Source organism: Silurus meridionalis, chromosome 26, assembly GCF_014805685.1.
Source record: "Silurus meridionalis isolate SWU-2019-XX chromosome 26, ASM1480568v1, whole genome shotgun sequence".
In the NCBI taxonomy this organism is placed as follows: Eukaryota; Metazoa; Chordata; class Actinopteri; order Siluriformes; family Siluridae; genus Silurus; species Silurus meridionalis.
In genome coordinates this window covers 12,381,993-12,409,459 of record NC_060909.1, presented here as the reverse complement: position 1 = coordinate 12,409,459, position 27,467 = coordinate 12,381,993, and positions in this window count along the sequence as shown.

Sequence of the window (27,467 nt, the reverse complement as noted above, 5' to 3'; positions counted from 1 at the left end):
AATTCAGTGTCGTGTGTGTGCTGCAGTGTGTGGGAAGGTGTTTGATGGGAAAAGTTGTTGTGCAATTAGTACCTGACAGTTTTTATTATTAATATTTTTGTTGTTGTTATTATTATTATTATTATTATTATTATTATTATTATTATTATTATTATTATTATATGTAGAAGTAGTAGTAGTAGCAGTAGTATGTGTGACTGTTAATAAGTAAGCAAACACTTCTAGTTCTAGCAATTTTAGTAAGCACAAATCTAGTTTTTACAGCTTTTAATAACTTTCTCTGGCTACTTTCATTCATCAAATCAACTAAAAAACGAAAAAAAAACCTAAAAGAAAAAAGCATTTTTTTTATTGGTACTAAAAATAAATGGAATGGGGTAAGTGCATGATGTATACTAGTGGAGTAAAATGCTTGCTTTGTGTTGAAAGCCTAATTAGTTTTCCACTTTTCAAAATGGTTTATATTTATTCTAACGAAAAAAAAAAAAAAATCACTGTTACATATATATAATAAGTGTAGTATTTTCAAGTATGATATTCACAGTTTGATTTTAACTGAAAATGGAAAGAAAAAAGTTAGTGGATTTTGAGGTTTTTTTGTTCTTGGTGGCGATAAAGTGTGATCTGTAGTGAAATAGGAGTGGTAATGCATCACATTTCCATTCGTTCCCAGACGTTCAGCGTGGAGTAAAAAACGCCCCTTTTATCTGTCTCCCATTCAAATCAGCTCTCATGTCTGTCATTAGGCAGCACCCAGCACTTTTTTTGGCTCGTCGCCAAAGCTTTCGAGTTTGAGTCGCATTAGCTGCTGTGTACTCGCTGCTGTGAAGAGGGAATCAAACAAAAACACGCTGAAATGGGACAAAATAATGGGAGCTGCTGTGCACATTCTCATTTCCAGAATGCTTTCTGATCATGAAAGCGATACAAGCTCGGAGAACAAACTCACAAGTGCACACACAAACACACACACAATTAAACAATTTGCTTCATTCTGATTCTCAGCCTGTGAAAAGCATTTAGACTTGGTTGTTTGTAGAACTGTACATTAAAACGTTTGTTTTGTTTGTCAGGCAATTTTTGTTTCTTGTTTTCTTTTATTTATGATGTGGGTGTAAACTTAGATTTACTGCAGACCAAAAACATCATACAGTTGGCAGAACTTCAGAGTTCACAACCAAGAGCCGGTTTTATTTCACAACAAACTTGTACCACCCCTGAGTTTATTATTTCCCTGTAACAGCATGTTCCAATCTATCCATTATCCATTTATTGTTACATTTAATGTTGTGGAACGTCCGTAAAACGAGGAAGTTTCTGTTCTCAGTTCTGTTATTGCAGCAATAAACAACCATTCTCATGTTTCAGACAAAACAAAAATGTAATGTTTATTTCTGACACTCGAATAAAGTTTTTTTATATGATACTTTTCTTAGATTTCTTTTAATGTTTATTAACTATTTTACTGTTACACCCAGTTAAATCATAGAAAATGACTATAAATTGAATTGTATTGTATTAGAATTGCTGAGAATCGATTCAAATAAAAAAAGCTGTGGATTCTGTCAGATTGGAATGTGGTTTCCAAATAATATAATATCTGAACGCTTTTTAATTATTTCCAAAAGAAAAAGTTGTGAATCAGTTTATGTTGCAATGCCTCTACATCTTATCGGACCGAAAATCACATTACATCATATCAACATGACTCTGTATCCTGTCGTATTGAAATGGTTTACTCGAATAATTTCAATATGGTTCTGAAACCTATCCTATTACATCAAAATAATTCGGAATTGCATCATGTTGATTTTTTTTTTACATATCAGCTTTGAATACATAAGATATTTAATCAACCTTAAAAAAAAAAATTCATACATTTCAAGAATTTCTAAATAATTTCATAGTGAAATTGATTTGTTGACATAAATAACATTGTTCTACCTTGTAGCACATGTAAAAGGTCCTAAATCATAAATTGGAATGACTGTATATATAAGATACAGTAATTCACCACTTTACCATGGATCGAATCTCGCGCCTTCGGTTTATAGCGGAATTGCATATGCCACATAAGTAATTTATTTGGCTGATTTTTCCCGGTCTCTCGCAGATAGCACAATAGACCAAAAAACTTATAGGGAGTTCTATGTAAAAATAATAAAATGTATTAATGAAAAAATTTAATCATTACTTATAAAATTAAGTAAAATGTTAACAGGACAGTACTGTATACATAAAAAAGCACTTTTGGGGTGGCGTCCGTTTATTGTGGTTTTTCGTTTATCGCGGGTGGAACAAGTGGTTAGAAACACATGCAGCTGATGAGACTAATCAGTGCAGCCTGTTCCATTCCAGCGATTCAAATAAAGAGGAACATGACACCAGCATCGTGGAAAGAGAGAGAGCCACCAAGCATAGAAGAGTGGAAGAGTGGTCACCGAATGGTAACTAAGCGCATGCGGGTGCTGGAGAAAAGACGTGCCACCTGATGAGTGCACTCGGGCGGACTCCAGGTGCCGAGACTGTGGGTAAGCCCGGCATGAGTACTGGAAAGAAAAGCGCTGGGGTGAAAATGAAAGTTATAAAGAAAGCTCTGCTTGGTGGACTTTTGTCTGTCTCTTTCTTCCAGTGTGAAAGCATTGAGTGTGTTATAGTGGTGTCCCGTGCTGGAGGAGAGGTATGACGCCAGAGGTATGACAGAACAAGCAGTACGAAATGCCTGCAGCTGATGAGACTAATCAGTGCGATCTGTTTCAGTCCGGTGACACCAATAAAGAGGAGAGAGACTCCAACCTCCAGGAGAAAGCCACTAAGCAAAGATGGGTGGAAGGGTCACTGAGGCATGCCAGTCCATGAGAAACTTGGGCAGGCACTTGAAATGAAAACCGTGCCGATCTTTGGGTGAGACAGGCAGATGCCAGAGGACTCCTTGAGTGGCATTCGCTAGTGCCACTCGAGGATTCCTCTGGCATCTTCGAGTGGCATCCGCTAGTGCCCGCCGGCAGACGTTGTGGGTGAGCCCCAGTCAAAACGAAAGTAAAACAAGAAAGCTCTCCTTGGTGAACTTTTTCCTGTCCCTCTTTCTTCCGGCATGGATCCGGTGGAATATGTTACAGTATACCTATCTAAGCAGTGCTTTATATCCTTATTGCTGCAATCCTGAATCAGAATGTAACAAAATGGTTGCAAATAATAACATTTCAAGTAGATCGTGTGTTATATTGAAAAGGTTCTGAATATCAGAACAGTTGCAAATGACTAAAGGTTCTGAATCTGATCACATTGTAATGTATCTTGCTCATATCCTATCTAGTTAAATATATACATAAAATTAATTCAGTCTTTGAATGTTGCTGCCCCAAATCTAGTTGATTAAAATCATGGATGATGTAAATAAGCACTGGTTTAAGACAATTGGCTGAAATAACATTTCTTTGTATTACACTTTTAAACTCAAAGTGAGGTCTGTACAGATTTCTGGATTGGGTCTGTAAATCATTTGAAGACAGAGTCTATGCATACTTTCCTCTCGTCGATTCCTGACAGCCGCAGGATTCATTTCCACATAGAGTAGATGATTTCATGCTGCTCTGCCCGGAGGAGATGTGCCCCGAGTGGAAATCTGAACATTTTTGTTGTTCAAAACCCCCAAGGTTTTCAAAATCACACTTTCTCAGGTTATAAGATGGATCCACTATTTTCAGTGTGCCAATTTCGCAGGACTTCATTGGCCTTGAAAGATTATTTTTTTGTCTCTTATTCCCGGGTAAGCCTTCTAAAGAAGAATCTGAAACAGAACTGAAACAGGGGCTGCAGGTAGATAGACCTTCTCTGCTGGCCTAAACACTATGATGGATCACTGCCTTGTTCTTTTTTTTCTCATGAATATGTATTAAATTGTTCCCTTTAGTCGACTGTCTTCATTTCATAGTTTTTTGCTATCACATGTTGCCATGTTCAAAGAAATCTGTTGAAAGGCTGTCAGAATCAACAGTGCAGGCACCTGTATTGTAAAATACATGTTGCTTGAAGGCTGTTGGTTGAACCAATAAGATTCCAAGTTGCAGCGGCAGCATTTTCACATTTTTTGATTGGATTGTCAGAGAGCACACAAGTCAGAGCCAGAAATGTGTGGCAAACTGCACAAGTTTATATATATTTGTATGGATTTAAAAGGAGGAGAAGAGGAGAAGAAATTAATTTGGTGGCAGATATATTTACAAGGACATTTGTAAAATGTGGATTTTCAAGAAAAGCTGGACATTGTGAGAAGAGGTGCTGCAAAACAGTTGTTAAACATTTTTATGAACCAGTTATACTTTTCTTTCATGTAGAATATGCACAAACACACACAATTTCATTTCATTAAACTGTAATGAACTGGAAAAAAAAAAAACCATTCACTGCTTTGGGAACGCCTCCACGTTGTTCATGCTCTGAATCATGTGTAAAATCTGGCCAATAGGCAGTCGTGACGTCATTGCCGGGCGACGTGAACATGAGCTTTGTGTTGTGTGTTTGGAAGTGGAGCATGCTTAATCAGCTCTGGAGAGAGACGATTGTCCGTGATGTAACCATATGGCCATTCGCACGCTCTGATCACAGAGATCACTCTTCGAGGAGAGTGAGCTCCCTCGCGGCTCAGGCCCCGCTCTCGCCGAGGTGAAGCAGCACCGAAGGTCATGGGGCTAGCAGGCCGACCTAGCAGAAGGCATGGAGACGGATGAGTTCTTTTCAACCTCTCCTGCTGGGCCAAGCTCTCGTTTCCTGGGAAAAGCTTTTGCTGCAGCGGGACTTTCTTCCGGAACGTGTGACGCTAAGCTCCGGATCTCTTCCTCTAGGAGGGATAGTTTTCAGATGCTAGTGAGCCCACGGACTCCTCACAGCCTGGGCTGTTCGAGGAGCTCCTGAAAGTAGTGACACGGGCCGTTGCGGGTTGGTCCACCCCGCTGACCTTTGTCAGGTTCTATGACCTTGACATCAAAGCCACTCCCAGCTCCTCGGTCCTGCATGCAGGGTGTGTTCAGACACACTAGGCAAGGACTGGTCAGTATGGCGTTATTGGACACTCGTTCCCAAAGCATTTTGACGCAGCTCGAGGGAACGTCAATAGGTTAAGTATGTAACCCTACTTCCCTAAAGGAAATATATATATATATATATATATATATATATATATATATATATATATATATATATATATATATATATATATATATATATATATTCAATACACAAATATTAGGGTTGACAATTGATTATATATTTTTATCATGACCAGTCATGGAATTATGATTGTCATGATTTAACTCATGATTAATCACAACTTAATCACATTTTAATCCGTTCTATATGTACCTTAAATTAACAATTTTCAATATGGATGCTTAAACATTTGCTACGTTTCCACACGAACTGTTTTAATCGCGAAATGTAAGCATCATAGCAGATTTTGGTGCTTGATTTGAGACTTGGTGCATCAGTAAAAAAATTGTTTCGTGATAAACTCTACCGAAAATGAATTTTTTTATTTTATTTGTATAAAATAATAAAAAGCAAATTTTTATTCTTATATAGGTTATTAAATGAGAGTGTAAATAAATGTGTGGTGCATTAAGGATATTAATTTACGTTTATTTATTTATTTATTTATTTATTTATTTATTTATTTATTTATTTATTTATAAAATTGGTCAAACAGAAATGCCAGATGAACTGCAGTTTTGGAGGTGGTCTGACCCAGTCATCTAGCCATCACAATTTGGCCATTGTCAAACTCACTCAAATCCTTACATTTGCTCATTTTTTCTGCTTCTAACACATCAATTTTGAGAAGAATATTTACTTGCTGCCTAATACAGTATCTCACAAAAGTGAGTACACCCCTCACATTTCAGCAATCATTTTAGTACATCATATACTGCGAATTTGAATTGTTGTTCTTGAAAGATCAGAGTCAAACTGAGTTTCAGTACAGTGTCAGGGTCATACAGTCCTCGCAAAGGTCGATCAAAGAAGTTGGGTCCTCGTGCTCTGCGTCAAGTGCAGAAGCTTGCTTCAAAAAAACAACCCATGAGTGCTGCCAGCCAACTATGTCTCCAGACCTGAACCCTATTAAGCACCTGTGGTGTGCTGGTGCCCACACAAAATATAGACAGTTTGGACACAGTTTTGACATGTTCACTGAAGGTGTAGTCACTTTTGTTGCCAGCTATTTTGACAATAAGGGCTGTATGTTTTAGTTGTTATTGGAGGACAATTAATCTGTTCTACTATACAAGCTGCACATTGACTTTCCTGAAATACATCCAGGTTTTATTTCTATATTATTGTTCCTTGGGAAGATACTAAAGATACTAAAATGGTCTCTGAAATGTAAATAGTATACTCACTTTTTTCAAAATACTGTATATTCCACCCACCAACAGATGAAGAGAAAATCAGTGTAATTTACTTCACCTGTCATAATGTTATAATGTTATACATGATTGTAGTATGATAATGGTTCTGAATCACATCAAAATGGCTGTGAATTCTATAATTTAAAAATGGCTCTTGTTTGTATCGTATCAGTACAGCTCATATCAATCAGATCGTTAAATTACATGTTATCAATAGGGCTATAAAACTTATAATTTAGAAATTGCTCCAAATCTTATCAGTACATTGCTGAAACATGTAATATAGAAATGTCTCAAATACATACATCTCTTCAAAAGGTGATATTTGATATCACAAGGGTTTTAATCATAACAGCTCTAAATCATAATAAAACAGTTTTTAACTATGTAGTTAAACATCCTAAATATTTAAACTTATCAGGACAGCACTGATGTACATCAATAAGATCTTGATGCACATTGTCACGGAATACCAGGTGTCGGAAACCGGGAGTAAAATAAGGTGAAGTTTATTGATCTTGGAACAGAACAAACACAAGAGAATCAGAAAAGGGAGTGTGGGAAATGATAAACGTAGCTGTCACAAGCTGCACGAGAAGGGTAACACAGGGAACTCCGGAGAATGCAGGAGAACACAGGAGCGGTAGGTTCCGGATGATCTATGGTAGGTATACAGTAGATCGGACCAAGAGTTAAAGAGGAGAGGGATCTTTTAAAGGGTGCTAATGAAGGGGAAAACAGATAGTGATTAATAGGAGGGAAAGGCTGAGCGGGAGTGTTGATCGTTAGAGGGGGGCGTGGCTGGTGGTTCCCTGACACACATCATTTAAGGACATCTCTGAAATACCATTTATTTTATCAGTATGCCTGAGTTGTATAATACCCAAACTGCTCTGCAATGTGATATCGTGTACAATATACAATATTATATGAAGGTACTCATTTTAATTTGCATATTAATTTTTAATGAATTACTAGAGGAATATCTCAGTAATGGGGAACAGTATTTGCATTAATATTGTTGGCTTAATTTGTTTTAGTTTTTTCAATTTTGGAATCGTACATTCCAAGAATGGAGAACATATGAGGAAATAAAATCCCACAGTTTCATGGGGTGATTTATATTTGACGTTAAGCAAGTCTCTTGTTTTGGTGACCTTTGCGCTGTTCAGCTGACCACTATAAGCGCAAACCTAATGATCGTCGCTGTGGCATTTTCTATCGGCAAAATGTCACTTTCAGCTTATTGCCAGACGGATAAAGCCCTGAGACTGACTTCACTTCTTTTTTATTATTATTATTATTATTGTATTCTTAACCTTAGCAATGAACACCACATGGGAACTCTCCAAGGAAATATGTCTGACTGCAAAAAAATAAATATATAAATACAAGAAATAAGAGGTGTATTTAATATTTGTGCCTCCTGCGGTGTGTAGTGGGATGTTGACTGGCTTTCTCAGGATGAATCCATCATTAAGACATATCTGTGCTCCCTCAGGAGCGTCCGTGCGCTGATTACTCCACATGCCTTTGATAAATTGAGCATAATGACTGATTAATTAATTGTGTAATCATCACAGGTTGAGATCTAAAAATTTATAATTATTCGGGGAAAAAAAAGAGCAGATGACATGAAGTAGATAAAGAACGTCAAGTACCGAAGACCGGCAGCTTTGGTCAAATTTCGTGAGGTCTGAGATTGCAAAGCTTAATTAAGCCATAATTAGTCTTTTTCTTTTCAAACTTATAGGAACCTGGGGCTCTGGTTAACACCAGTAATTGCACTGCCCAAAGCCAATTCTTTATGTCATCCACAGATAAATCATGTACTATTAATAAAGAGTAATTACGAGGGAAAGGCTAATGTGGCAGTCGTCAATTAAAGATTTATGCTGGGTGGGTGAGGCTATCTAACCGAATGTTTCATAAACTTCTGAAAAGTTATGTTTCTTTTATTGTTCTTATGAAAGGAGCCCTTAAAATTGGGTAAAATAGAGGCTGGTACAATGGATATGATCTTGTACCATAGCACCAGGGTTTTAGAATTGAATCCCTATTTTAGGTCATCACCTTTATGAAGTTTCTCATGTGAGTTTTCTTCCACAGCCTCCAGATTTTTTTTCACTATACAAAACTGTTCATAATTGGATTGGCAATGCCAAATTTCCTGTGGGTGTAAATAAATGTCCAATTATTTGTGTGTTCATGGTACACCTCCTCAACACTTCACATTACTAGAATTCCTGAGATGTGCCCTGAATCGTTTTCAAAAGTTTACTAATCACGTTGCATGGAAACAGCTCAGAATCTTATCAAAAAGCATTACATTGAAATCATATAAATGTAGTTCAGGATGATGCAATAGCAAACTGCTCGGAATGATGGAAAATGATCTGGATCATATCTCAAGGCTTCGAATCATTGTATTAAAGCAGTTCTCTTTCAGGAACTAAAGCTGCATCGAAAAGACTTTGGGAACGCCTCACGTTGTTCATGCTCTGAATCATGTGTAAAATCTGGCCAATAGGCAGTCATGACGTCATTGACGGGCAACATCACGCAAACCAGGAATCTACAAAAAAAGAGCGCGATGGGAGCAACATCAGCTTCTGTTGTTCAGGTAAGCACTTTGTGTGTGAGTCAAACAAACTTTTGCATGAGCTTTGTGTTGTGTGTTTGAGAGTGGAGCATGCTCAATCAGCTCTTGAGAGAGACAATTGTCCGTGCTGTAGCCGTATGGCTATTCGCACGCTACGCTCCCGGAGATCAATCTTTGAGGAAAGTGAGCTCCCTCGTGGCTCAGGCCATGCCAAAAAGTGCTTCAGAGTGCAGCCTCCCCACACACGGGCTCCCTCTATTCCTCTATTCCTTGCTTGGTCAGAGAGTCAGGCTACTACATACAGTACTTTGTTGTTCCGAATAAGGATGGTGGAATACGACCGATTCTAGATCTACGCCCTTTGAACCGCTTACTCAAGAGGCTTAGGTTCAAGATGCTCACTCTCATAGAGATCATGTCACAGATAAAGTCCAAGAACTGGTCTGTCTTAATAGATCTAAGGAACACCTATTTTCACATAGTCATTCTTCCTTTTTACAGGAGGTTCCTAAGGTTTGCTTTCGGGGGGCGAAGCTCACCAATATCGGGTCCTCCCGTTCGGCCTAGCTCTCTCACCTTTACCAAGTCCATGAATGCGGCTCTAGCCCCGCTACGGCTTCAGGGCATCTGCATTCTAAACTAGATCGACAATTGGTTGGTATTAGCTCAATCAGAGCTTCAGGTGTTCCAGCATTAAGATGTCATTCTCGCCCACATGAATGAATTGGGGTTAAGACTAAACACAAAAAAAGAGTGTGCTTCCCACCCAATACAGAAAACCACCTTCTTGGGTGTAGTGTGGGACTTGATAATGTTACAGGCAAAACAGTCTCCTGCCTGGATCGAAGTCATCCTCACTGCAGTCAAGAGAGTAAAAGTAGGCCAGTCACTGACTGTGTGGCAGTTCCAGAGGCTGTTTGGTATTATGGCAGCAGTGGCCAGTGTGATCCCACTTGGCATCCTCAATTTGAGACTACTCCAGTGGTGACTCAGAGGCAGAGGGTTCTCCTGAAATGGCAATCCGTTCCATACTATCAAGGTCTTGCAGCGAGGCCTGCGGGCCTTAGAAGTATGGAGAGAACCTACCTTCCTGTCTTAAGGCCCTGTCCTGGGAGCTCCTTGTCGTCACATGACTCTAACAATGGAAGCATCCCTCATGGAGTGGGTAATGGTCATGAGTGGCCGAGTCGGTGGGACAAGTCACATCTTTCATCGCACATAAACTGCTTGGAGATGATGGCCATGTTCTTGGCACTGGAACACTTCCACCGAGACCTGAGAAGTCGCCACGTGTTGTTCCGTACCATGGTCTCATACATCAACTGCCAAGGGGGTCTCTGATCTCGCCCCTTGTACAGGCTGGCATGGCAGATCCTCCTATGGTTACAGGGAAAACTCCTCTCATTAAGAGCAGTTTACATCCTGGGCCGGTTGAACTGGAGATCAGACGCCCTTTTGCAGACAAGAGCCGAGGCCCTGGGAATGGAGGCTCCACCCCGAGGTGGTGGAGCAGATATGGCAGAGATATTACAGAGCCCAGGTGGATCTGTTTGTGACTCGGGAGACTTAGCACTGTCCCCTCTAATTCTTTCTCTCTCACCCATACCCATTAGGGCTGGACACCATAGTGCAGACGTGGCCTGGCTACGTCTGTACGCCTTTCCCCCTATTGTGCTGCTCCAAGGAGTTCTGAAAAGAATCCGCCAAGAGGGTGCTCTTCTCCTCCTGGTGGCACCTTGGTGGCCGGGAAGACCTTGGTTTGTGGACGTGCTGTCCTTCCTCGAGGGACCTTCTTGAAAAATTCCTCCCAAGAGGGATCTCCTCTCACAGACAGGGGGAACCCTGGTTACCGCCACCCAGATTTAAGGAAGCTGTGGCCCCTGAGGGGATGCAGTTCCTAGCAGCTGGTCTGTCTGAGCAAAATGTGAGCACTGGACACATAACTCCACAGGACAAGTCCATATGGGAGGAAGTCGGAGGGAAAGGTTTTCCGGCTAATAACCTGACCCTCAGTAGATGGATTGTGGATGCTATTTGTCTGTGTTATGAGTCTTCTGGTCTTCCCACTCCTTTCGGACTTAAGGCTCATTCCACCCAGGGTATGGCAGCCTCTACGGCCTGGTCTGCTGGAGTGTCCCTCCAGGACATTTGTAACGCCGCGGGTTGGTCCACCCACTGACCTTTGTCAGGTTCTCCGACCTCGACATCAGAGCCACTCCCAGCTCCTCTGTCCTGCATGCAGGTTGTGCTCAGACACACTAGGCAGGGATTGGTCAGTATGGTGTTATTGGACATTTGTTCCCAAAGCATTTTCGATGCAGCTCAAGTTCCTGAAAGGGAATGTCACTAGGTTACTTAGGCAACCCTAGTTACCTGAGGGAACGAGAGCTGCGTCAACGTGCCATACTCCTGCATCCCTGCAGCGCTTACCTTCTCCTTTACAGAAGCTGATGTGGCTCTCAATTGTATCAGAAAACAAAACAAATCGGAAAAATATCATATTGATTAACACAGCCCCAAATCGTACAAGGTACCAAACTGGCTCTGAACTGTATCATCTTAATGAGATAAATAATAAAAACATTGTAATGATTCAAACACCTCTATGATCTAAAAATGGCTCAAAAAATAACAAATGCTCTGTGGAATTTTGGCCACAATTCGGATGTCTGAGACACATTTTTAACATCCTAAAAGAGTTCTATAATCCTAGGCTAAAATCAGCACTCTTTGATCGCTGGTTTGACATATTCACCAACAGCCGATTAATGGCTGTTACAATTTATTTTTATTTTTTTATGAAATCCTGCCAGTGTCAGAAGATTTTAGAAATATTCCTGCAGTGTGACTTCAAACCACATCAGGGAAAATGTCAAAATTAGTCAGGTGGACTTATTGGGTTATGGATGGAAAAGGAGTGTTTGTATGATGTTTTTTAATGATTAAGGCAAATATATATTTTTTCCTGCTAGCTACTGTTCCCTTAGCGAGAGAATGCTTGTCTGAACGTGCCACAGATTGATGTCAAAATCTTCGGGTGAGTCTTTTTCTTGCGTGCGTCCGTTTCTGAATGTTGTTCAGTTAGACATTATGAGTATATGTTCATACAGTCTGAAAAGCAACAATCGCAAGGACTATATAAAATTGCGCACTGTGAGCTCGGCATTGGTCATACCATAGAAATCAAAAGAAATTCAGATTAAATTAAAATAAAGGAATATTTCAACTAGGAATTGTTTACATTTGTTTACAAACATACATTGCTGTTCTGATGCGTAAATTTATGTTAATGAAAACTGTAATAATGTTAGCAAAACTCTCAAGAATCCTGCTCTTCCTGGCCACTCTGTAAATCCTGTCTCCAAGAGAAAAATCCCCTGTAAGACTGTAAAGAGTGTGTGAAATGCCAGGGCTGAAGCAACTTGTAGCCTTGTAAGTGTGTGTATCAGGAGCAGTCATCCTTTTTTTGCGCAAGACGGAGCAATAAATGATCTGTGTCTGAGCTCAGCTCACTCGCCGCCTGTGAAAAACCCTAATCATAGTTCTTACCACTCTAGCCAATGAAGCTAACGCAAACTCGTTTGCACACTTGTTGATGTGCCACCGGTTAAATTCGTCCTCCTGGGAATTGGCAGTATCTCTGAGCACAGAGTGATCAAAGTGGAGATTCTGCGAGCAGCTTGGCTCAGCAACGGCGATAATGAGACAAGAAAACATGCGACCGTGATTCTCAGCCAGGACCTGCTGCCTCCATTTAGGAGAGATTCCTAATTACAGTGCCGCTGCCCGAGGCTTTGACCCTGCTGTGATTATTAAAAAATGGCTGTGTGTGTGAGGTAGAGAAGCACCTCTACAACTCTATGAGAGGAGCTGTGAAGGTCAGCAGGGAACTCCATAAAATCTAAGGTGAAAAAGAAGAAGAAGAAAAAAAAGAATGCTCTCAGCAATGATAGATTGATTTAAAATTGAAGATATATTAGTAATGGGAAGCCTTAAGATACAGCACAGCTTCCACAGGATGCATGGTTTTGGAGTAAAAAAAATTGCATGAGTTTCTTACTCTTTTTGTGCTTTTATGATTTAAATGTTTAATCATATTCAAGCTTTTCAGTGTCATGAAATATGTCACCTTCTTAACAAACAGAAAACTTCCACTCAAGCCGAGTGAAATGAAGATCTCGGAAACGAGAACATGATGAAGGTAAACACTATAATTGCACCTTTGACTCCATAACAAGCAGGTAACAGGGCGATCCATCATTATCACTAAAGAAGTTATTTCCCCTCTCGACTTGTCATGGCAGGGCCGCAGCTGTGCCATGATTTGGATAAATTTAAAAGCACCACAAACACGCGTGTTCATTCCACCGAGCTGGAAATGAAAGGCTGTCACGAGCACATTGAGCGATGACATTTCTCGTAATGCTTAAATCTTGTGCTCAATAGACCTGACAAAAATTGGCCCATTATTTCAACCGCACATCTCTTTGCTTTCCTGTTTTCAATGGCCTGATTTACATGGATATGAACCGGCCGATTGACGTTCATAACATACTGAGCGTGCGCTAAAGCCGTCAGCAAGACTCACCTCTCTTTCTCTAACTTAAAACAAAAAAAAGAGAACAAGAGATGGAATGAAGGCTGATAAATTTCTCCCATTTCGCTGCATGTGTCAGAGAGAGGCCTGAACCGAAAGACACTTTATCACGAGGAAAAAGGAAAAAGGCGCCGCAGCAGACTGCCTTCAGCGCTTCCCACCTTAATACATCGCAGCGATGGCGCTAATAATGTTTTGAAGTATGTTTAGTTTGGGGAAATGGTTTCATATATCAGTGTGATGGCAAGTTTCAGAGGCAACGCCTGGTTTAAAGGAGTTTTATGGTAAACATTATCAATAGACAGGCCATTGCGTGGTGGAAAGGATAAAAATGTCTGCTGTCAAGTCAGCTGTCTTAATTGTTCATAATCATATGTTTCACTCAGTGCTGCTGCTCATCAATCCTCAGCGTTAGTCCTCATGCCAGGAAAAATACGGCCACTGAGTTCTCAATCAAGCTGCGGTGCAGGAAATCAATCAGGCTTGTTTGCACCGGGCTGCTAGGTTTAGAACTCAACACACTCATGACCTCTAGATGTTTTTTAATCATTAAATCTATTTTAAAATAAAGTATAACAATTGATAAATTGCACATCACTCTACCTTAGTGTTAGCTTACACTTGTACTTTAAAATGATTGCCATTCATCAAAGTAACAGAAAAAAATGACTGCACAAATACACACAGTAACATGTTTATTGAAAGATTAATAGAATATTATAACGAAGGCTCAAAAGACCTGATTTTGGTAGGTACTGTACATGGGATTTTTAAATGAGATGGAATTCATGGTCCAGTGTCACTTTATTTTATATACAATGCACTCTATATGTATTAAAACAGTATGGCCAAATGAAACAAACTGTGTTTAAGATGAAAAGATGAACATGAGCCAATAAATTTGAATTATATTGAGTTGTTAAACTGTTTAGAGCACTTGACATTTCGTGTCAGACCACACTGCTTGTCAGCAAAGGAAGCAATGGTATAGACTAAGATGGTTGCATATCTTTCTTGAAGTAACTGCATCGAGATTATGACTCACTGACATCAACAAACTGTTGCATCCTTTTTTTGTTATTGTTTTTCCGGCTTGAAACAAAACTGTTTTTAAAACTTTTATCCTTTTATACTTTGTTTGTTTTTTCAGTAAAGTTGCCAATTTGACTGAGTTGATATTATCCTAATTATTACATAGACTTATTAAAGGCTATACACTATTATTGACTTTATACTGAATAATAATAATAATAATAATAATAATAATAATAATAATAATAATAATAATAATAAAGTTTATTATTATTATTGATAAAAATGACATTCATCTATATATTGGTGTTCTTATATAAATGGAGTAAAAAAATGTATTATGACTTTTTTTTTAACTTCCTTATAGGAGTTTTGTAGCTCTGAACCCTGAGGGTTCCATCGTTCCATGTTTCTTCTAAACCAAATCCCTGCAGGTTCCATCCGCATTATCTTTTTATTGCCTCGTTATTTCTCCCTCGGCTCAAACGTGCCACCGGCATTGATTAAAGCGCTCGGAGAATCTGCTTATGTGTTGAAATTATCTGTGTCTCGCTTGAGATGCTTGGAGTCGCATTATTTCTGAGATATGGAGTCTTTCAGGATCACAGCTTTGCATCTTATTTGGTGGGGAAGCCTTAAGATACGCCTCGGGCTCTTGGGCTCATAATTGATTACTAGCGATGAAGTTTAGTAAGAGATTAGCAGGTGGAAAAGAAGGGTTTTTAAGGATTTCATCAAGTTCAATTGACTGCCTTCTATCATAGTTAGGAGTAAGAAATAAATGTCTGATATGGATTTATGCTAATCTGTATATTGATGTTTATTCTGGCTGAGGTTAGAAGAATTGTCAATAAATTAACAGTGATTTAAATATAGAGACATTGCTAAAGAAATTAAATTTTTATGGTTGTTTGTCCTGTAGTCAAAACAAAACCTCATTCAGTATGTGTTTGGGGTATTTTATATATTTTTGCTTTTGAGTTGCAATAAAAAGTTCAAACTGCACTTCTTTTAACAGATACACATTACAAATGTGCAAACAGTAAATGTGTATAAAGTTGCACCATTTACACACTTCAAAACTCCTGGTGGACAAAATCTGAAACTGTTGATTTTGGAACTACTGATAAACAAAAGCCACTGGTTTATTTTTATTTTTAGTATTTATTGTCAAAGGGCAACAAACCTCATCAAATGTCATAATTGCCCCAAGAAAATAAGGATCTACACTTTATGTTACCAAAGTGAAACTGAAATAAAACATTTCTCAGCATTTCATAAGGCTATGGGAACATTCTTTGTTCGACTGGTTGTAAAGCATGTGCCAAACACACCAAGAATTTTACTTAAATAACCTCAATGGTGACATCATCTGAATGCTCGCACCTGCAAGGCATTAAATAGACTGTGACAAAATATAGCTTTTGATAGGGAACTAGCACCAATCGCTATCGGCTCACTGGTAAATCATCCAATAGTAAAATATTAAAGTAATGCTGAAAGCTAAAAGGTAATATTTAGCAAATATTACCATATAATCTAAATTCAAGTTAGCACAAATCCTAGTAACTAGTTAATTTGGACATTACAAGATTGATGCTAGAGTTTTAAGAAATTATATGGTTTTAATTAATGCATTACATTTGATTAAACATGCTAGTTACACTAAAACACACACACACACACACACACACACACACACACACACACACACACACACACACACACACACAAAATTACACAACACCATTATTATCTTATAAAATTACCTGTATGTTATTTATTTCAAATAACTGCTTTGTCTGCTTTTTTATGTTGAAAGACTGCCAACTTACCTTCAGTCAGACTTTGAGAAGAAATGTCACAGAGTTACATACAGGATTATACAAGTGGTATGTAAAAAAAAAAAAAAAGAAAAATCAGCATGAGAAACGGAAATTGAATAACCTAAGGACTGTTTTTTTTTTTTCTAGCCGTCTGCCTCCATTTGAATTTTACGCTCGCTCGTGCTCATCTCACATTCTTATACTCATACTAATGACTCATAAATTTCATCAAATTAATGGAATTAATGCCATTCCCTGCCTGAGACTGTGTAAAACCACTCAAATGGTGATAAATCAAACCCAACTAATGTTACACTACAGTAAAATAATGAAGCTTGGAGGTTAATTAGTTCGTTTGGAATGCAACCGAGTTTTTTTTTTTTTTTTTTTTTTTTGGCATAATAAAAATAAATTGATAATAAAAATAATGCAGTAAGTTTGGAATGATTCTTGCCAGGATCTAAAAAAGAGCAGAAATTCATTAACGGACCTGAAAAGCCTCAATTCTAACAAGGGTGTGATTAGATTAGTTTAAATGATGATGTCATGTCACAACTCGTCCTTACTAAGCTTGGGTTATATTGATAATTTTTAACACAGAAATACTGCACTGTGAATACTAAAATAAATGCAGAAAAAAACTTTTTTTTAATTTTTTATAATATGATAAATCAATATTGTAATCAAATATTTAATTTCTTAAATATTTTAAATGTATTTTATACTCATAATATTGAACAAAAAATAAATTTGTTAGAATTTTCTGCTTCTTTGTTGCCCTTACTGCTCTTAACCATTAACATTTCTGCTGAGATTAATTAAAAAAAATACTTAAAACTGAAAAAATAAAAAATGAATTGTCTTTCTTTAAAAAAAATTATTGCATACAAAAAAGCTTTTAGTTGTACAAGAAAGAAAGAAAGAAAGAAAGAAAGAAAGAAAGAAAGAAAGAAAGAAAGAAAGAAAGAAATAGAAAATGATCCATTGCATTTACATTAATTTTGATATCTCATACACCTGACTTAAAATAAAAAGAGGAAGGACATGCTATATACTGTACTAGAAACACCTGCATGACCTATATCTCTCCAGTGATTAGTCTGTTCACCCATTACTACTTCCTGTTTACTTCCATTGTTTGATTACTAGCCCACCAATAAGGACAAACATCCTAGGGCTCTATGGAATTTGTTTCAAACAGTTCTCAGAAGGGAAACCTAGCCTTTAATGTGAAGCTTTTCTTTTTCACCATAAAGGACCATCAAGGCTGCTTTATATTTAAGAGGATGTGACTGGAAAGCCCATATTCGTTTTTTTTTTTTTTAATGGCTACCTTTCACAAAGAGAGACGAAAAAGACAGAGGCTGTGTCTGAAAGTGTGCCCTTAATCATATATTCACTTTAAACTAGTGTTTATAACTTATATTCATGTAGATTGTAGAATAACACGAGCAAAGAATGAGTCCTTAATAACTTCAGACCACCGTCTTGTGTAACTTGGCAAATTCGGTATAATATGCATGACGGCTGTTCCACATCATTTTCTAAATGGCTTTGGCTTTGGACAGTGTCACAGACAGATTGGTCTTTAAAATCGGATAATAGCTTTCAGTGAGAATTAAATAGGTGATTATAACCAGATGCCATGCAACATTTGGGTCCATTTGGCAATATTTGTTTTGAAAGTTGTTCAAAGATAACAGAGATAAATTTTTTCAAATTGTTTGGTAAGTATTTACAGTTACTGAGAAGGTTACACTGTAATGAGTGGAAAATAAAACATCTCCGTATGTTGAAGTTAAAAAACATTGCTGGGTTGTGGGATTAAGGTATTAAAATAAGTTTTACTACTACTACATAAAGACAAGTACTGAGACATTGTGGTAACAGATTTTAAGAAGCTCACCATGCTACTGAGAAACTGCTAAGTTACAAATTTAGCTGTTATCAAATGCATCGACACTGGAGAATCCTTCCAACAACATTCGGGAAGTCAATCTGTTTCTCTGGAGCATAAGTCCACTGTAAATGATCTTGTGAAAGAGCTATTACCATGGAAACAAAAACATATTATCTCCAAACAAGTGCATCATTTAAACCATTCATTTATCTTATACAAACAATTAATCAAAATCTCTAAACAAATGGAATCCAGAACTTAGCAGAGTTGTGTGAAATAATATTGTTTTTCTTACATCATTTCTAGGACTAATGTTCATAGCATTGTGATTGTTGATTTTTGGAAATGAAAAGAGCAGGTGGTCCACAAGTGGACTCCGATGAGTCCACTTGTGTCATGGCACAAGGCTATAAATATGTATGTACATTTATTTATTCTTTTAATACATTTGCAAACATTTTTTTTCCACATTGTCATTATTGGGTATTGTTTGTAGAATTTTGAGGAAAATAGTAAATTCATTCCATTTTGAAATAAGACTAACATAAAATATGTAAAAAAGTGAAGCACTGTGAATACTTACCGGATGCACTGTATACAATTACCATAAAAATTATTTTAAATAAAAAGTATTTTGCATAGTACTACTGAAGTGTATGCAATGGATGTATTAATCATATTTTAAATGTGCTTTAGTTACATTAGCATGTACTATATTAATATGTATATTGAGCAACACACCAGCATTTACAGCTAAGATATATAGTGAGGTAAATAAGTATTTGAACATCGTGCTATTTTGAAAGTACTCCCAATTAGAAATCATGGAGGGGTCTGAAATTGTCATCGTAGGTGCATGTCCACTGTGAGAGACATAAAAATCCAGAAATCACAATATATGATTTTTAAACTATTTATTTGTATGATACATTAGCTGCATAAAGACCTGTCCACCCCATACAATCAGTAAGAATCCAACTACTAACATGGCCAAGACCAAAGAGCTGTCCAAAGACACTAAAGACAAAATTGTACACCTCCACAAGGCTGGAAAGGGCTATGGGGAAATTGCCAAGCAGCTTGGTGAAAAAAGGTCCACTGTTTGAGCAATCATTAAAAAATGGAAGAAGCTAAACATGAGTCAATCTCCCTCGGACTGGGGCTCCATGCAAGATCTCACTTCGTGGGGTCTCAATGATCCTAAGGAAGGTGAGAAATCAGCCCAGAACTACACGGGAGGAGCTGGTCAATGACCTAAAAAGAGCTGGGACCACCGTTTCCAAGGTTACTGTTGGTAATACACTAAGACGTCATGGTTTGAAATCATGCATGGCACGAAAGGTTCCCCTGCTTAAACCAGCACATGTCCAGGCACGTCTTAAGTTTGCTAATGACCATTTGGATGATCCAGAGAAGTCATGGTAGAAAGTCATGTGGTCAGATGAGACCAAAATAGAACTTTTGGGTCATAATTCCACTAAACGTGTTTGGAGGAAGAAGAATGATGAGTATTATCTCAAGAACACCATCCCTACTGTGAAGCATGGGGGTGGTAGCATCATGCTTTGGGGTGTTTTTCTGCACATGGGACAGGGCGACTGCACTGTATTAAGGAGAGGATGACCAGGGCCATGTATTGCGAGATTTTGGGGAACAACCTCCTTCCCTCAATTAGAGCATTGAAGATGGGTCGAGGCTGGGTCTTCCAACATGACAATGACCCAAAGCACACAGCCAGGATAACCAAGGAGTGGCTCTGTAAGAAGCATATCAAGGCTAGCCCGTCTCCAGACCTAAACCCAATAGAGAATCTTTGAAGGGAGCTTAAACTCCGTGTTTCTCACCGACAGGCCAGAAACCTGATTGATCTAGAGAAGATCTGTGTGGAGGAGTGGGCCAAAATCCCTCCTGCAGTGTGTGCAAACCTGGTGAAAAACTACAGGAAACGTTTGACCTCTGTAATTGCAAACAAAGGCTACTGTATAAAATATTAACATTGACTTTCTCAGGTGTTCAAATACTTATTTGCAGCTGTATCATACAAATAAATAGTTAAAAAAACATATATTGTGATTTCTGGATTTTTTTTTTTTTTTTAGATTATGTCTCTCACAGTGGACATGCACCTACGATAACAATTTCAAACCCCTCCATGATTTCTAAGTGGGAGAACTTGCAAAATAGCAGGGTGTTCAAATACTTATTTTCCTCTGCTATTATAGTACTACTTTTTTCTATACACTTTTCTGGCCACAAGCATCAGAATCTAAAAGCAATTTGACTGTCTGAATAATTGTTTAAACCATGTCTACACAATGTAAAATACTATGTAAAATATATACTACTCAATGGGCAAATACATATACAGTACACTTATCTTATATGCATATTACAGTATGCATAATATATTAGAGTATCTTGACTTTTTAATTTTCAGTGTTGGAGAATGTAAGCACAGTGTGGATGTTCTTCTCCATGTAATATGATGAATAAATTCATTACAGAGTTGTACAGTGCACTGGCCCGGCAGCACTCAAGCTCTTTTTCTGCACAAGCAACATTTCTGAGCATAACATAACCTGAACGTTACACAATGCAAGGACAAGAAGCATGTATCTGCTAATGCAACATATTCAGCAGCAAAGAGACAGTGGGCAAAACAGAACATGCAAAGTGCTTCAGGAGAAACAATGAGAAGTAGCAGGTGATAGAAGTGGATAGGTTTATTTTGTTACATTTCAGTCTTCCTTTTATCTGCAAAAAGTGAATTGTAAATTGAGGCAGTATGTTACATTATGGCTATTTTAAAATATTTTAATATAATTGCAACAGTTTATTTAAAGTTTTTAGTTTTCTATATACTAAAAAAATAAAAATATGACTAAAATAGCTTAAATTTAAATTAAAATGAAAGATTTTATTACTGAATCAAGCATGCTTAAAAATATATATATTTTTTTGATGGTGCCCTCAGTGTTGTTCCCAAAAATATCAAATTCCATGTGACATTAAAATTAAATTTGAATATTCTTTCTGCAGATGTTTTACATCGAAACTTGTGCAATTTCTTATACAGTGAAGCCTTTTGTATCTTTAAATATCTATCTAACAACATATAGTGAAAATAAATATGCAACACAAAAACCTTTTATTAATTATTAATATCAAACATAGTTCATACTTCTTTTTTTATTTATTTATTTTTTTATATTTCTAATATAACAAGTCACATGAAATTTTCACCAGACACTGGCATTAACTTACGAAATCTACATGGACAAAAATACCATAACACTATCTTTAAAATGGTTATATATAAAATTATATTAAATAAAATGGAATGACAAAGGAACAAATAGTATTGAACACACTAAGAAAAGGCAGCACACCTAGGCTAGGCAAGGCAGCAGCTTATTTAATAGATTAGTTTTACTGTACCTCCTAGCTAAAGTATACAAATTAGAATCATCTGTGTTAGTGCATGTTAATAATTTAAAAAAGACCAACCCATTTTTGAATACAGATATACAAACATATCATGATGACTAGCGGTAATGCTCTTCCAAGACCTTTGCAAGATTGTAACTGCAACTCATAATTGTTTCTGTAAATGATCCAGTTGTGGACTAAGTACACAAACCATGTACTTGAATTCAAGTAGAGATACACTCGCTAAAATATTACTACAAGTAAAAGTAAAAGTGCCCCCTCTGAACTATCATTTAAGTACAAAAGTATTTTCTCCTTCACATGTACTGAAGTATAAAAAAGTGCTATGGTTTATTATGGCTATAATTTCCTATTTTTTAAGTCCTAGCATTTTTAACACAAGAATCTGTTTTTAATCAACTCAGATTATGTACAAAGACTCTAATGTTTCTCTTAGCACACCAATCTATATTAATTAGTATATTAGTATATAATTTTTTCCAACTACTTAAAAAAATTGCTTAAATCCTGTCAGGCCACAGGTGTGGTGGCAAGCAGTTTCTTTCATAATTGTTTACTCTCAAAATGTTCTGCTTGCTGTTGTAGATACCACCAAGCGACAATAAAAACAAGTTTAAAACAGAGTGCGTGCTCTATCCTGATTGATGGCTTGATGTGTGTTTGACCAGTTAAGTTTTTTCCACTAGTAAAAAAGAACAACTGATTTCACAAAATGTAGTTGAGTAAAATATAAGATATGAGAATCCCCAAATGGAAATACTTCAGTAAAATACAGATACGTGAAAAAAATTAAGTACAGTAACTAATTACATTTAGATACTTAAAGTCCATCACTGAAATGTTTTTTTTGGGGCTATTATCCATAAATGGAAGAACCACTTGGTATCGTGCTGTTGTAGTAAAATAATCAACACGATCGTGGGAGTAACTCCACTTAACACAGAGTGATTCTTCCATATCATGAGCCTGAAGTGGTGGAGCCTTTCAGATACTGACCCGGTGTTATTACTGCTTTGAACTTTTAACTTTCTGACTTTTCCATCACTGTCAGTCCTCCCAGCAACCCGTCAGTGATATTTAGAGAGGACAGGCTGAAAATTGGAATCTGGAGTAAAGCTGGGAGAGGATAATGTAATATAGTCCGTCAGGAGGCTGCTGTCATGGCCTAAATTAACCACCTCGTCTGTCTCGGTATGTCACAGGAGCCAGGAAATTGGGCAAATCACCATTTTACAGACTGACTTGATATTTTTGATTAGTTCAGTGGCTTGTGATTGGCTGCATGTTGCCAGGACATGTTTACATTTTTAAACATTTTAAATAACTCTGATTAACATGTGCCTCATCATATAGGCAAATAATTCCATGGTGGTAGTTCCCTTTCAGGAACTCGAGCTGTGTCAACAATGCCTTGGGAATGCTTTTGTGTGTCCACACTGGTGAATCATTTTTGTAATCTATCCAACTTCACCGGTGGGGTGATGTCATGACCAGGAAGATTTAAAAAGCACATGCGGTGGAGACAGTGCTAGCTTCTGTTTGTTCAGGAAGCACTCTGTGTATGTTTATGTGAAAAAAAAAATATAAAATAATAACATGGAAAGCAAGTATAGAGGTGGTAACTCATGCTGTCACCAAGCTAGATATTGCTTGGCCAGATGAAAAACAAAAACAGCGTCCGCTAAGCAAGCTGGATGAGCGCTTTTTGAGATCTATGTCACTGCCTCCGTGCTTGGGTCTGCCTTTTTCCCCAGACCTGCACACTAAGGCGCTAGTAAAGGCACTGATGATGTCCAAGAGCTTTGTCTTGCTACAGACCTGTCTTTCAGGGTTACTAAAAGACCTCAGTATACAGTGTCCATCTCTCCTCGACCCCCCCTTGGAGGTTGGCTCGTTAACCCTGCCACATATAGTGTTTCAGGGCACAGCGATCTCCAGCGAGAGTCTCCCCTAGCCTCTGCCCAGGAACGTAGTGAATGGGGGAGGCTTGCTGCCTATCAGACTGTCGCCCCACTGGCCCCAGACACTCTAGGCATACCAGAGATCAGTCTCAAGAGGGTCCTGTGCACTGTTGAGAGGGGCTACTCGATTCAGTTCAGGTCTCTTTCCCCCCGGTTCAATGGGGTGTGTCCCACTCTGTTGGGACCCGAGCAGGTTCTAGCTATGGAACAGCAAGTACACACTCTCTTAAGGAACGAGGCCATCGAGTCTTTCCGCTAGACAGAAACCTCCGGGTTCTACAGGTGGTACTTCATTGTTCCCAAGAAGAATGGGGGAGAGCGTCCTACTTTGGATCTACTTTAGCTGAACTACTCACTATTAAGACTCAGGTTCAAGATGCTCACCCTAAAACAGATCCGAGGACGGGTTTGTCACGATAGATCTGAATTACGCTTAATCACACATATCTATCTTTCATTCACACAGGAAGTTTCTGAGGTTTGCTTTTGTGGCTGAAGCTTACTAATATCGGGTCCTTCTGTGTTCTGTTGGGAGCTTCTTGTCATCATGTAATGCTAACGACAGATGCTTTGCTCCCAAGATGGGGAGCAGTCATGAGTGGCTGCTCCGCACAAGGTCTGTGGTGAGGGCACTATCTCATCTGGCACATCAACTGCCTAGAGATTCTAGCCATGCTTCTGGCTCTGAAGCACTTTCTCTGATACCTGAGAGGCCACCATGTGCTTGTCTATACGAACAACACATCCCTGGTCTCCTACATAAACCATCAGGGGGTCTGCAATCTCACCCCTATACAGGCTGGCATGCCAGATCCTCCTGTGAACCCAAAAGTAGCTGCTCTCCATGAGGGCAGCATATATCCCAGCGTGCCTAACCAGAGAGCAAATGCCCTTTCAATACAAGGGCCGAGGCTCAGGGAATAGAGGCTCCACCCAGGCATGGTGGAGCTGATAAGGAGGAAGTTTTACGGAGCACATGTGGACTTGTTTGTGATTCAAGAGACATTGCACTGTTCCCTCTGGTTTTCCCTCACTCACCCAGCCCAGCTCGGGTTGGAGGCCATGGTACAGTTTGCACCTGTATGGCTTTGCTCCTGTCGCTCTGCTTCTGCTGAGGCCTTGGGTGGCCAAGAGTGCCTTTGTGGGACCCGGCCGTCTTTTTTGGAGGCCCTGTTTAAGCCTTCCTTCATGCCCTTGCAAAAGGTGCTCTTAAGGTTTCACACAGTCAAGACTGTTTTTCTTCTGTCTATATCCTCCCTAAAGAGGGCCAGGAACCTTCAGGCCCTTTCCGTGGCTATGTCTCTCCTGGAGTTTACTTCTGGCATGGCCAGTGTCTTTTTCTACCCCAGACCGGGGTATGTCCCTAAGGTGCCCTCGGATCCCCCACGACCTGTCGTGCTACAGACATTCTATCCTCCTCCTTTTCAGGCCCCTGACCAGGAGAAGCTTAACCTGCTTACGTCCACAGAATGGAACTGTGGAGAAAGCCAGAGCAGCTGTTCATCTGCTAGGGTTCCTAAAAAAAGGGGCTCCCTCTCTCATCCTCATTATGAGTCCTCTGTTCTCCTTGCACATTTCGGGGTCAGATATAACTCCACTCAGAATGTAGTGGCCTCTAAATCCTGCTCCCTGGAGCATCTCTCCAAGACATTTGCAACACTGCGGCTGGTCCACCCCACTGACCTTTGTCAGGTTCTACAGCCTTGAACTTAGGGCCACTCCTGGCTTCTCCATCCTTCAACCTAGCTGTGCCCATCCACAACCAAATCAACCACATGGTTCTGCTCATTACGGTTGTGAAGTGTAATTGAAAACAGAACTGTTGCTCACTCACACTCACTGTGTAAACTCTAGAGAATGGAGTATGTAAACATTCCAGTTGATCAATAGTTTCTAAACAATAAATAAAGCAGTCAATCTGGTACCAACATCTATGCCACAAATAAAACTCTTTTATAATAGATTAGTGTGTATTTAAATAAATCAAGTAATGAAAACTTGACAATGCATTCATATAAAACTAATTGACAATAATACAATTAAAAGTTCAAAGGGTTAGTCAAGGTAACAATTTCTGCATATATTCTTAAAACCTGTTATTTTTAACAGGTAAAAGTTGTCTTGTGGGGTGTCCACAATACAAAAATAAAAAACAAAACAAAAGGAAATAATATTGTAACCAGTTGAAGTGGCTTCCTGTATAGTACATGATAGAAACCCTTTACAGCCACACTAACCTTCACACTCTCCCACTGCATATTTGCACCAGATTAGCATTCCTCATGCATGTTTGTTTATGATTTATCAGGATTTCTGCTTTGTTAGAGGTTTTTTTTTCACATCCCGGTAACGAATTCAGAGCATTGTGAGTAAATTTGCAGCCAAGGCCCCACTGACTGCCATGTCGAGTGCCTCGCATACCAAGTGCGTCCGGAGAGTGTCGGCCAAGTCACCCTCTCCTTCACGTCGCTCTTAAAATTTCACTCACATTTTCCCATGGCTTCGAGCTATGATAAAGGGTGAAAATCAAGTCAATAATTGCAGCGCGGGAGAACAAAATGGTGTGAGTGTATATTTATTCATTTATTTTACAGCAGAAGAAGGGATGGGCTTCAAGGTCTTTTAAGGAGGAGAAAGAAAAAGAGACGGAGGATTTATCATACGTCATTGTAAGTGATGAGTGATTTTGGCATTTGAACGAGTCACAGTGAGTTTAAAAATTATGGTGCTCAGGACAGTGCCACTGGGTTGGAGGTAGGAAGTCCAGATTTGTATTCCCTTCACTTATAAAGTGTCAAAGGATGTGTTCTTCATACTAAATGAAGTAACCGTGATTAAGTTTCTCAGGTAGATGAGTACATGGCAATCACACTGTCTGAGATGGTCTTGGTCTACATCCAACTAAACTCTACTGAAAAGTGATTTGATTCTCAATCGACTCATGAATCACCCGGAATATGTGTTTTTTGAATTTTTTTGAGTTGTACCAAATGAAAGATGCTAATCTGAAGACTGGAAATAATGACTGTGTGAGGAAAAAAGAAATTGAGGGGAAAATAGGGCTATACTGGACAACTGGACATCATGTTGATTACACAAACTGCCTCCTGCATTTATAATGGATTTTGTGTACTACAGAAACACACAATCACAAACTGAGGGGATTTATTTTATTCAAAATGCGAATCAATCTGTACAGTGCAAACAAACCTGTGTGATTCTGCAAATATTTGCTCACACAAAATCTTGAACAGAGTTTGAGCAGGTGAAGAGAAAACAGCCAGGTGTTTGATTTGGGGATTATGACCCCATTCCTAAAATAGCACCAAGACATAGGAAGGTACAGACATAAGCTTTGGAAGAACAGAAATATTCTCCATCATAAAATTTCTTTCACATACTTTTTAAACAGATAATTGTAGACACTAAAAACAAACACTGGACCTCATTCATTTGTCTGTTTACTATGTTGTGTGTAAATGTTTATATTTAGCATAAACTGAGCTAAAAAAAAATTCCAGTGGATTAATGATCATTTAGCCAATAAGCATATTATGCTGAATTATGATGAAATACTAAATCTCTCATTAGCCATGTGTTTATGCTGATAACATATTTAATATTTGGTTAATTATCTAGTTAGCTAGCTTCTAAATCAGTATAACTCACACCATGTAACACATACCGAACATAAA